The sequence below is a fragment of the Psammomys obesus genome, unplaced genomic scaffold (assembly GCF_907164565.1).
Source record: "Psammomys obesus unplaced genomic scaffold, mPsaObe1.curated_primary_1811, whole genome shotgun sequence".
Lineage (NCBI taxonomy): Eukaryota > Metazoa > Chordata > Mammalia > Rodentia > Muridae > Psammomys > Psammomys obesus.
Window position 1 is genome coordinate 27,386,186 of NW_026596040.1, and position 10,979 is coordinate 27,397,164.

The 10,979-nt window shown below is 42.7% G+C and overlaps 1 non-coding gene across 1 annotated transcript; it reads right to left on the minus strand.

Annotated features, from left to right (window-relative positions):
• Positions 1-10,461: 10,461 nt before the first annotated feature.
• Positions 10,462-10,593, minus strand: LOC129688248 (small nucleolar RNA SNORA17). The gene has a single exon (XR_008721897.1). It is a non-coding gene; the product is annotated as a small nucleolar RNA SNORA17 (small nucleolar RNA).
• Positions 10,594-10,979: the final 386 nt, after the last annotated feature.

Genomic DNA, 10,979 nt, shown 5'->3' on the forward strand with positions numbered 1-10,979 from the left:
CTCAAGTCTCTAGTCCCATCTCTCTTCATCATGCTCAAGCTGCTCTACTTCTATTACTTTCTCATCTGTCCATCACATATTCTCACACTGTGGTGGCTCCCACTGAAGACTGACCACATGGCTGTTGGGACCCTTGGTGACATCCTCAATCCAAGTAGGTGTCCATGCACAGGAGGAAAGGTCTGTGGGTGGTGTCACAGGACGCAGGTCTCTGTCTTCCTTCTCCCTCGCCATACTGCATCGTGGTAGGTGGGGCTCTGTGTCATGGTGATAGGCGGGGCTCTGTGCGTCTGTGGTCCACCTGTGCAGCTGATTGGCGGGCAGGTCTGTGGCGTCTTTCCACACCTGCACCACATGGATTGGTGAAAAGCAGCTCTCTGTCTTTTTCCCCCTCTCACGCCACAATAACTGGATTTGATTGGATTTTTATGTGTCCTAGACATAAAATAATTTTGTGTATCAAACCAGGCATCAAGCTAGTATGAACAAAGGACTTCCATCTGCTCAGCCCCTGACTGATATAAAAACACCACCAGCCCACTGCCAGGTGGCCTACAAAGTCCCTTTAAGTCCAATAAATATTCAAGGGAAATAGGTAAGGCCTTAAACAAAGATCTGCAGGTGCCATGACACTGAGCATATTAGTTTAATCTCACGTTGGACTGATATATACTTAGAATATATTCAATATGATGCGGGCTACATTGACTATACTTAAGAGTGTACTTATTAATAGAAAAAGTCCCAACTCTCCCATATTTACCAGTTTTAGGCTATTCTTGTCTACTATTTCAGCATAGATATACATTATGTCATGGCAACAGAGAGAAGAACTATTTTCTTTGGCTCTTGCAAGAACTGTGCCAGCTCCAAAGTGTCTTAGGATTTTACATAATAAAGAGAAAGAAGTAATGCATTCCAAGGCGAGACACTTCTCTGACTGGATTCTCGGTGCACAGACAGGGACTCAGACAATTAGGTTGGCTTTTCAACATTTCCTTGTCAATATGAAGCTGCGGGTCAGGTTTTAATGCTTCCCAGCCCCAGGAAACACCTGGCCACCGTCTGCAGCTGCCTGGTGCTCATCTGTCTAGCACTTGTGGTTTGCAGTGTTTTCTGTGTCAGGGAGAGTTCTGAGCATGTGGTTCCAGTCTTGGCTAGCACTAGAGACTGACCTGCTCTTCCATAAAGCATCTCTTGAGCACTCACTGAGAAAGAATTGCTTCTCCTTTCATGAACCAGACTTTCACCAGACAAGGTCATTCACTACACTCTATCTTGCACTGAAAGTATATTTTTGTATTAGTTGGATTTTTAAATTAAAGTTTTCAAAAAATGTTTAATACTATATATTTTGATCATATTTTCCCCTCTTACAACTTCTCCCAGATCCTTTCCACCTTCTTACTCACCTAAGTTTTGTTTTTCCTTTCTCTCTTTCCCTCTCTTAAATGAACAAGGTTCCAAATGAGAAGCGATCAACCAGTCCAACAAACACACTGAAACAACAATAAAAGCAACAAAACAAAAGTCCATAAACAAAACAAAACATGAGTTTGCTTTGGGTTAGCCAGTTACTACTGGGCATTGGGAGTGCCATGGAGTACGGTTGGTATACACTGTGGCAATCCATTGGGGATTTCCCTTTCACAGCAGGTCTCAAGTGCAAATAGCTTCTCATTTAGGGATGGGACCCCCACATCCACCTCCCTTTCTCAGTCCACTTCCCTTTCTGGCTTGAACCTGTGGAGGTCCTGCTCATGCTGTCACAGTCTCTCAGAGTTAATATGGCCATAAGTCCTGTTGCGTCTAGAAGACACAGCCTTTTTAGAGTCATCACCAGCTCTTGGTCTTACAATCTTTCTGCTCCCTTTTCTGCATAGATCTCTGAGCCTCAAGGGGAGACCATTGATGAAAACAACTCATCTGGACTGAGCACCCCAGAGTCTTCTACTGTTTCTTTGTCTTGTGGTGGGTCTCTGTGTGAGTTCCCATCTACTGCAAGAGGAAGTTCCTCTGGTGTGGGCTGAGGGATACACCTGTGGATAGAGTGGTACATCATTTGGAATCATGCTATTGCTATGTTCTTTTAGCAGAATAATAATATTGGGTTTTCTGCCAGGCCTATGACCTGTATAGTCCCAAGTTGCATGAGAGATATTTTATTGAACATGTTGTCTTTCTAAGTAGAGCACACCCCCAGGCAGGAGCCATAGTAACTCATATTCACATATTTTGAAAGCTTCAAGTAATAGGAACAGTAGGTCAATAGATGTTTCTACAGGGTCATTCTGATCTATGTGGTTAGCTTCACTTACAAGAGAGGAAGAACTTGTCTTTGTAGATTTCTTGAGTTGAAAGTGTTATTTAAGTCATTGGGAACAGGTATCACCCTCCCAGGTTAATGAAACCTAAACTACTGCCTCAGTCTTGGAAGGCAATTTTATAGAAGCAATCAAAATTTGTAGCAAATATTATTTTTTTTCAGACAGATAACTTTTTTCATGCAAGCAGAAGTTTTATCAAATATGAACATGAATATGTTTTATGTTATAGCATTCATAATAATAAAATCCAACTAATTAAATAAACAAAAATCAGAAGCATCAAGATACATTGGGGAGGGACATAAATAGGCCGTTTTCTTCCTTATAATACATCTGTATTATATATATTTACAATTGTGCTTGTTTGCTTTTCTATGGCTGTTATAAACACCATGAGCAAATACAAAAGAAGGAGGGCTTATTTCATGTTATGGGCTATAGTTCATCGTATAGTGAAGCCAAGGCAGGAACTCAAAACCAGACCTCGAAGAAACAGAAACCATGAAGAAGCATTGCTTACTGCTTTGCTCCAGGCTCATGGTCAGCTACTTAGACAGCCCAGGCCCATTTTTCCAAGGATGGCAACACCAAAAGTTAGATGGGCCTTCCTACTTCAATTTGTAACCAAGAAAATGCTCTATAGATATGTCCATAGACCAATCTGGTAGTGTTGACTACTCAGTTGAGAGTCCATCTTTCCAGCTGTGTTAAGTTGACAGTCAACCAAGATTAGCCAATAAAAAGTAAAAACAGAAACAACCAACAAACAAACTTGTTTTCACCAACAGTATTGACATTCTTTGTAGAGATGAATTATTTCTAAACAGAGACGACTTATGCTCAAATAGGGATGCATTTGATTTCATTTTTCCTTCCTTATTCTTTTGCACAGACAATAGCAATACTTTCCCAGCAACACTGCCACATTTTGTTGTTTAAAGCATTGTATTATCCACCAGGGTTTTCTTTCTTTCTTTTTTTTTTTTTATTAATTAAATTTATATATTCACTTTACATATCAATCGCAGACCCCTCCCTCCTCTCTACTGGGCCTACCTTCCTACCCTATTCTTCCTTTTTTCCCCACCCCTTCTTTCCAAAAAATAAGACCCCCTTCCCCGGTATCAACCCATTCTGTCAGGTCCAGTCGTATCAGGAATAAGTGTTCCCTTTTCCACTGAGGTCAGCCAAGGCAGCTCAGCTAGGGGAAAGTGATCCAAAAGCACACAACAGAGTTCTTGTCAGAGACAGCCCAGGGACCCTCATGAAGACCAAGCTGCCCATCAACTACATGTGTGTAGGGGGTCCAGGTGCAGTCCATGCTTGTACTTTGGTTGTTGCTTCAGTCTCTGTAACCGTCACCCCACCCCCCATGGGCCAAGAAGACTCTGTAGGTCTTCTTATAGAGCTCTTGTCCCCTGTGGGTCCTTCTATTCTCCCTGCCCCCACTCTTCCACAAGACTCCCAGAGCTCTGCCTAATGTTTGGTATGAGTCTCAGCATCTCTTTCAATCAGCTGCTGGGTGTAGCCTCTCAGAGGACAGACATGCTAGTCTCCTGTCTGTAAGCATAGCGGAGTGTCATTAAGAGTGTCAGAGGTTGGCTCTCTCCTATGGAGTGGGTCTCAGGTTGGACCATTCCCTCAATCTCTGCTCCATCTTTATCCCTGCACATCTTGTAGGCAGGGTAGATTTTGGGTTGAAGTTTCTGTGGGTGGGTTGGTGTCTCCCTTCCTCCAATGGAAGTCCTTCCTGGCTATGAAGTCACTTACTTAAAGCCACTAATGCCTCTGTGTTTCCTGTAGGATAATAACTGAGCCCCCTGCACTGGCCACTAAAAGCGCCCCCATGATGTATCCTTTTGGCTCTGCTTCCATCTCTTCTTTGGAGATTCCTGGTCGGAGGTAGTTCTCCAAACTTACCTCTGTCTCCAGCTACCACCCTTTGACATGCTGTTGTTTTCTTCTGGAAAAGTGTTGCCCAGGAGCCCTCTCCCCCATGAAGGCACATGTCTGCTGCCACATTAGCTTGTCAGGATGTGCGCCCATCTCTGTGATGACCTCTCTGATGCCTCAGGTCTCAGGAGGTCCTCAATAGAGGTCCTCCATTTATGCTGCTCTCACCCCTCACTTGAAGCTAACACCGTCATGTGTGTAGAGTATGTCTCCTACACTTGACTGTTTTTCACTGAAAATAGAACTGCACTTACCTTTGTATGCCTGCTATGACTGAGTGTTTGTATGAATGCTGTGCATAGAGACACGATAACCGTAGAAATTATTATTATTATTATTTTACGTTACTGTAAATTAGCTCAGTGGAGAGGTGACTCAGTAGTTAAAAGCACTTGATACTATTGGAGAGGAACAGTGGTTCTGTTCCCAGCACCAACATGGTTGCTCAAAACCACCTATAATTTTAGTTCTAGGGGATCTGATTTGTTCTTCCCCTCTGAAGGCACTGCATCTTATGTTTCACAAAATGTATGCAGGGCTACATGGTACATATGAAAGAAAAGAAATTAGTGATCATGGGCTGTTATCTAAATAAACACCACCTTTTAAATTATTTATTACAATTTATTTACTTTGTATCCCCGCTGCAGCCCCTTCCTTCGTCTTCTCCCACTCTCCTCCCCCTGTGTCCTTTCTCTAGTCCCCTGATAGGGGAGGTCCTCCTCCCCTTCTATCTGACCCTAGCTTATCAGGTCTCATCAAGATTGGCTGCATCATCTTCCTCTGTGGCCTGGCAAGGCTGGCTCTTTTATCCCCTCCAGGTATTTCTATCTCCCCCTTCTTTCATAAGATTCCCTGCACTCTGACCAAAGTTTGGCTATGAGTCTCAGCATATGCTTTGTTACTCTGCAGGGTACAGTCTTTCAGAGGCCCTCTGTGGTAGGCTCCTGTCCTGTTCCATGTTTTCTCCCTCTTCTGATGTCCATCCTCCTTGCCTTTCTGAATGAGGATTGAGCATCTTACCCAGAGTCCTCCTTCTTGCTTAGCTTCTTTAGGTATACAGATTTTAGTATGTTTATCCTATATTATGTGTCTAATATCTACTTATGAGTGAGTATATACAGCGGTGTTTGTCTTTCTGCTTCTGGGATACCTCACTCAGGATGATCTTTTATAGATCCCACCATTTGCCTGCAAATTTCATGATTTCCTTGTTTTTAATTGCTGAGTAGTATTCCATTGTGTAAATGGACCACAATTTCTATATCCATTCCTCAACTGAGGGGCATCTGGGTTATTTCTAGCTTCTGGCTATTACAAATAAAGCTGCTACAAACATGGTTGAGCAAATGTCCTTGTTGTAAACTTGAGCATCCTTTATATATATGCCTAGAAGTGGTATAGCTGGGTCTTGAGGAAGCACTATTCCTAATTGTCTGAGAAAGCGCCAGATTGATTTCCAAAGTGGTTGTACAAGTTTACATTCCCACCAGCAGTGGAGGAAGGTTCCCCTTTCTCCACATCCTCACTTGAGTTTTTGATCTTAGCCATTCTGATGGGTGTAAGGTGAAATCTCAGGGTCATTTTGATTTGCATTTCCCTGATGACTAAGCCATTGAGCATTTCTTTAAGTGTTTCTCTGCCATTAGATATTCCTCTGTTGAGAATTCTCTGTTTAGCAATGTAACCCCATTTTTTAATTGGATTACTTGATTTGTTGCTGTTTAACTTCTTTAGTTCTTTATGTAGTCTAGATATTAGCCCTCTGTCAGATCTAGGGTTGCTTTCCCAATCTGTAGACAGTTGGTTTGTTCTGATAACAGTGATCTTTGCTTTACAGAAGCTTTTCAGTTTCATGAGGTCCCATTTATTGATTGTTGATCTTAGAGCCTGTGCTGTTGGTGTTCTGTTCAGGAAGTTGTCTCTTGTGCCAGTGAGTTCAAGGCTCTTCCTCACTTTTTCTTCTAACAGGTTTAGTGTGTCTGGTTATATGTTGAGGTCTTTGACCCACTTGGACTTTAGTTTTGTGCAGGATAAGTATGGATCTATTTGCATTTTTCTACATGTAGATATCCAGTTAGACCAGCACCATTTGTTGAAGATGCTATCTTTTTCCCATTGAATGGTTTTGGCATCTTTGTCAAAAATCAGGTGTCCATAAGTGTGTGGGTTTATTTCAGGGTCTTCTATTCGATTCCATTGATCCACCAGTCTGTTTCTATGCCAGTACCATGCAGTTTTTACTATTGTTGCTCTATAGTACAGCTTAAAATCAAGGATGGAGATATCTCCAGAAGATCTTTTATTGTACAGGACTGTTTTTAGCTATTCTTGATTTCTTGTTATTCCATATGAAGTTGAGAGTTTTTCTTTCAAGGTCTGTACAAACTCCCAGGCCTTCATAACCCCCTGGTTATAAGCCCTGAGTCAATACCTTCAGAAGGCCATGTACATTGTTGTTCCCTCATCATGCAGCTTTCCAAAACTGACCAGATGATAAAACTCATGGGCAAATACATTCCAGAATGCAAACTATTCATTCAAAATTCAGGAGCAGCTAAGGTTTTATTCTATCTTTTTTTTTTTTTTCTTTTTCTGGAGTATTTCACTGACACCATTCCCCCTTTCCATAATCTGCTCGAAGAACAATATACTGTTTGTTGAAATCTTATGCACGTGTCAGAAGGCTGGGTGTCGTGTCCTGAGTGCAAACACATGGATATGTGTTTAACTTTGCCTGTGCTAAACTGACAACAAAACACACCTGGTGTGCTGGAGGAAGGGCTGGAAGCAGCAACAGGGCTGGTGTCACAGGGATCAGGCACTCTGCTCTACACACTGAATGGACCACTAAATACACATACTCTGTGTTTCAAGTCCCAGTCTCACTCACCACCATGGAGGTATCGTAACCTAACATTAGAAGATCATGAGCTGCTCAGCTGAAATTTAAATTAAGGAGGTATCTTATATTTTAAAGCAGTGGTTCTCAACCTATAGGCCACCTTTTGTGGGGGGTTAAATGACCCTTTCACAGGGGTCACCTAAGACCATCCGCATATCAGATATTTATGTTATGAGTTATAACAGTAGCAAAATTACAGTTATGAAGTAGCAGTAAAAACGATTTTATAGTTGGTGATCACTACAACATGAGGAACTATAGTAAAGAGTCAGCATTAGGAAGGTTGAGAACCACTGTTTTAAAGTAGACTGTATGAAAGGAGAGGCAATAGAGAGAATTGTATTTAGTAAGCACTAAATATTGAGCTGGTTTGCAGGCTCTTAACCATATTTCTGCAATTTAAAATATTTTAATGTAAATATTTGTGTGTGTATGCACTCATGTGTGAGTGTTTATACATGTTTCTGTGTGTGTATGAAAGAGAAGGTGGGAGAGAGACAGAGAGAGAGAGAGAATAGATATAGGTGATGACTGCCTTAAAATTATCCTGCCTAGGCTATGTAGCCTATAATATAGATTTGGGAAGACAACAGCTTTTTGTCTAGAGGATGTTGAATACAAAACAGGAAAGTGGAGTGTTATTTATGCAAATGATTTCAGTAACTCTTTTATCTCCCACAAGCAGTTTTACAATTTTCTTTTATGAATAGAGTTTTCATCTAGATGATCCTCCACTGATGTGCGATTATGACTGATTTCTTCCTTTCCAATAAGCCTTTCCAGATGGAGAAAGCATCATGCACACAGCCTGGCATTTAGTATCTTTCATCTTTCTATTTTGAGTAGGACAGCAATCTTTGCCCCACCATTCCACTGAGCACCTGTTGGGCATAATGAGGATTATACTTCATTGTGAAGCTTGATGATGGAAATGTTATTTGAGCATTCTTAGACAATCTAGAAGTGTTCAAACTAGAGTATCAACTCTCAAACTGGAAATGAAAACAAGCTGAGTTATTCATGGATTTGGAGATGTCTACTATTAATCTAGAGAAACCCAGAATCCTGGAAACCATGCAGAGACACAGACAGGCTGGCAATTTTGATGTGACTCTAGGGCAGTTGGAAAGAAGTATTTGGTGTCATTCAGTTTTCAAGGAATTCTAGGCACTTCATCAATACCAGATAAACAAAAGTGGGGATCAAGGGTTCAGAAACCAGAGTGGCTCAAAGCCAGGTTAAGATCTCTTGCCTTACTATTACAGTTACTGGGTGGTTTCATACTTCTCTGTTAAAGTGTTCAAACTTTGTATTTCCTCATATTTTATCCTAAGTTTGGACCTGCCTGAATATAGGAATTCTGTGGTTGCAATTATCTTTTGTGAGTCAAGTTGGTCATATTATAGAAAAGGACCATGGGGCCAGGGAGATAACTCAGTGGGTAAAGGTGCTTGCTCCCAAATCTAGTGATCAAGGCTGACAACGCAGGTTCCATTCCTGGCCTTACATAGTGAAAGGGGAGAACCAACTGGGCAAGTTGTCCCCTGACTGCTTCATGTGGTCTTCATGCACAGGTGCATGTACACATAAGTAAAAATAACTGTAATAAAAAACAGAAATGAGAACAGAGACAGAAACTTTTAGACTGGCATGTACTTTGTCCAAAGCAATTTCCTTGAAACTAATAATTTATACCTCCCATTTAAGCTAGTAAGTATTCCACGAATCAGGACTGACTCAGGGTCAGCTAAAGTACTACCCTGAAACCATTTTTTTTTTTATTTTAAAGGCTCTTTGTGAATTTCACATCATACCCCCTCATCCTACTCATCTTCCCCTCCCTTGCAACCTCCCCAACAACAGAGGGGGAAGACGTCTCATTATGGAAGCTGTAGTGTGTTACAGTGTGTCCCACAGTATACCCCTTTGCCTACAGTTCTTTACTCTCAAATATTCATTGCAATTAACCATTGCTCTTGCACAAGCCCTCTGGATTCTGTTATTCTATTAATACTGGAATCTCACCGGGTCTCTTCTTGAATATCCTGTTGTTTTCCTGTGACATGGGACCCTATAGTTTTGGATCTGTAGGACCAGCCTCTTCATGCAGTCCAGCAGTCATCATTGATGTAGATATTGGGGTGGGCCAATTCAAAGGCCTGAATCTGGGCCTGAGAACTATCTGAGTTGGTCAGCTCACCAGTTTTCCAACTTTCCTACCCTCAGGGATGGCTCACCAGAAACTCCAGAGACCAGGGCCAGCTCTACCATGCTGCCCAAGCAAGGTTCAAGGCCATATTTCCCATGTATTGCAACAGATGAGGGACATGACCAGTTCTCCCACTCTCATGGTCCTGGGCCAGCTCTTCTGCTGGCCATAGATGGCAAGTGGCAAGGGAAGGAGGAGACTGTCTCTCACCATTGCCACCACACAGTAGACAAAAAGGCCAGCACTCTCATCTCCTGTGTCCCCACAATCAGGGTTAGCTTTACTGTGATGCCCATGAGAGGAGTGGGTCCTGTTCTCCAGAGTGCTGCAGATAGTGAGGGACAGGGCCAGCTCTCCTGCTCTCGTGAACTCAGAGCCAGGTCTCCCACTTGCCACAGGTGGTCAGGGGTGATGGGGGAGGAGAATCTCTCTTTCTCTCTCTCTCTTTCTCTCTCTTTTATCCACACCACTGCACAGGAGACAAGTTTAAGGCCAGCTCTCCCATTCTCGTGTCCTTGGGGCTAGCTCATCTGTAACTCCTTCAATGAATGGAGCACATTTCCCCTGAGTACTGCAGCTGGCTAAGGATGGGTCCAGCTCTCCCAAGATGCCCAGGCCAGTTCTGCTCAGCCTTCAGGATATTAACATGTCTCTGAGTGGCTGCAGAGACCAGGGATGTCTGCCTGGCCTTTGGTGAGTGACAGACCTTTGCTGCTACAGGGCCAAGGACACAGACCTGGCCCCCAGTGGCAGCACAAGCCAGGACTCCACCATGGTCCCAGGTGGCATCACTGGCTACTCACATCAGACTCACTACCTTTGAGTCTCCAGTTTGCCTCTCTTCATTGCGCCCCCAAGTCTTTCTCTTCTATTTTTCCACCACTTTACTTTCTCCTCTTAGTGGCTCCCAGGGACTGAGTCATCTCAGTGGTCTCAGGAGTACTATGCCCTGCTCATGAATCATGGGCCTTTGCTTCTCAGGACTAGTGGTTGTCTCAGGCTAGCTCCCTGTCTGGGCCCCCTGGTGCAGAACTGTTGGTCATCTTATGCTCATTTTTTTCCCATAGAATGTTAGGCTACTAATCATTCAGCTGTACATAGGTCAGAACACTGAACATAGGCATTGCCTCTCTCCTCTCTGCTGCCTCTTGATAGACATGTGACACCGCAGTCACACCTTCAGTGCCGCTAGGGGCAGAGCCTTGAACTTCTTAACCCCTATAATAATGTGACTCAACTTGATAGTAAATATCTCAGTCTGTCAGTCTCTCTCTTTCTCTGCACATGTATCTCTCCACATATAAAGAGTTCTGTGTGTCATTTTCTGTCCTTCTCCAAACATGTGTCTTTCTCTACCTATAAACATTTCTGTGGTTATGTATTTTGGAACAAAATGATCATTTATTTCACTGTCCTTAAAGTGAGCCCTGCCCTTTGACACCCTAAGGGCATATTTTCTGTCACTCTAATTGTGGATTAATAAATATATGCTTTTGTCTTACTTTTCCCAAAGGTCTTACTGAAGGGCACCAGAGAGGTCTTTGTTTCCTTGTGAGCATGTATTTAGTATTGACTAGTGATGGAA